This window comes from Neovison vison, chromosome 7 (assembly GCF_020171115.1).
Source record: "Neovison vison isolate M4711 chromosome 7, ASM_NN_V1, whole genome shotgun sequence".
NCBI lineage: Eukaryota > Metazoa > Chordata > Mammalia > Carnivora > Mustelidae > Neogale > Neogale vison.
This window is the reverse complement of record NC_058097.1, coordinates 108,450,121-108,452,183: the sequence shown is the minus strand read 5'-3', so window position 1 is coordinate 108,452,183 and position 2,063 is coordinate 108,450,121.

Here is a 2,063-nt window from a genome sequence, read left to right as displayed (position 1 = left end):
GCACCATTGGTGTCGATGCGGTGACAGCAATGACGCCAAGTGACTCCTCCCTGCATCAGACTTGGGGAAAAGTTCAAACCTTTCTCCAGCAGGAGTTCTCTCCTAAAAATTGCACAATCCATGCTTAGACCCAAAGCTGAGAGACACGGGAGCTGAGTGGGCAGTTTGGGTCGTGGGGGAAGACTGTCTCATCTACATCCGTGTAGGCTCAGGACCTTCCTCTGAGCTGAATAGAACAAGCACTGATTTGGGCAAAAGAATGGGAAACAAGACCCATTTGCACTTCCCTCATTGCCTTGACATTGTAATGCCTCTTTTTCAACTAGCCCATTTGGTTAGCAATCTGATCACACTGAGTTCAATTATGGGAGATTTTGAGAATTGGACTAAGCCCTAAATAACCATTTAGCCCCTGCCCTACGAGCAGCAAGGCAAAAAAATCTGTCTGTGGAGGGTGGGGGGATGAGAAGGGACCCGAGCTCCTGAAAACTGCTTGGTTGCCTAACCTCTTGTGTCTGAGTGGGCAGAAGCTTAGTTTGGGAAGGTATAGTCTTCCTAAGGTCTAGCGCCACGTAAACCCCTAACTCCCGAGGGTAAGATGGGAGACCGACACTTGGGGGGAGGCTTTCTAACCTTGGGTAAGAGCAAGGTACAGCACACAATTGCTGTGGAGCTTCTAGAACTTTCAAAGCTCTGTAGCCACAAACAGATTTACCAAGGGGGCGTGGGGGGAGGGAATGGAGGGAATGGTTGCAATGAGATGTGCATAGAAAAGGGGAGTTAATTCGGAGTTTTTACTTTCTTTTGAGAGATTCCTCTGAAGCCAAGGCAGACCCCTCCCTATTCCTCACCCTCACTGAGACCAGCTGTGGTTAACACTGGTCTACCTGAGGCGAAAAGGTTTTATAAGCAGATTCAGCCATTGCTTCTAGTTAGACTTTAATCTTCTTGAGGATAGGGGCTTTTTCTATTTTTCTGTCTTCCTCCAATGAGCCCGACCATATGTGAACATTTTAAAAAAGCTACTCTGTATCAACCCTGGAAATCTCTCAGGGGCTACTCAGTGTGAACAACTTCCCATTAATTGGAGGGCAAAGCTTCCCGAGTCCCAGACCCATGGGCTGATAGATCCAGGGTTAGAAACTACTGTGGGTAGATGAATTACAGATCTTTTTAAAAAGGAATTCCTGACCACGAGGTGTGTTCCCTACCTCCTCTGTGTGGAATTAATTCAAAGCAGGAAGCACAAACCTCCTACGTTAAACAGAATGCTCAGTCAGATCTAATTATTTTGTTAGTCTCCCTCACAGGAGGCCAACAAGAAGTCCACTGGACGCAGTGGTGGGACTTAGCTGCCAGTCAGGGCTGTCGCTCCGCCCTGGTAAGTTTCCCTGGGCTAAGGTTACATTGTCGGAGAGCCACGCCACACTGCAGCAACAGGGACTAGAGACTTTGTTATTTCTCTTAAGGAAAAAAAAATTCTCCTGGTTTTCACCATGAAGACAAAAACTTCATCATTCCCACTCATTATTCACTACAGAGAGCAATTGGTCTTCCAAAAAATCTGTTGACAGTCAATAGTTCTCTTAAGTTAAATAAAAACAAAGTTAGGATGAAATCTTCCCTGAGGGAATTAGCAAAACTCCCCAAGCATCTATCCCCCCACAACAGGATCACTTACTTCTTATCACCTTTGCTCTAATGGGGAAGAGAATGCTCTGGGAGATCACCGATCATCGTTATTCTTTAACAGATGAAGCCTCATGTTTCTGACTCTACAACTATCCCTGACAAAATTAAAACCAGAGGTCCCTAAGTAGCATCAACTTCAGAAGCTCCACGGACCGGAGCACACGTGTGTACATATGTGCGCGCTCACACAGAGAGAACACACGCGGAGGCATCGTACCTGTAATGTAGGGGAAGGCAGCGAGTACTCTCGGATAGAGATTCTTTTCTCTTAAAAAAAACATACCATTAATTTTTAAACTTAGATCCCATTACATTATCTCGAATTAGCAAGGAGACACCAGAGGATGAGACAGTCAAGAATCTAATAAACA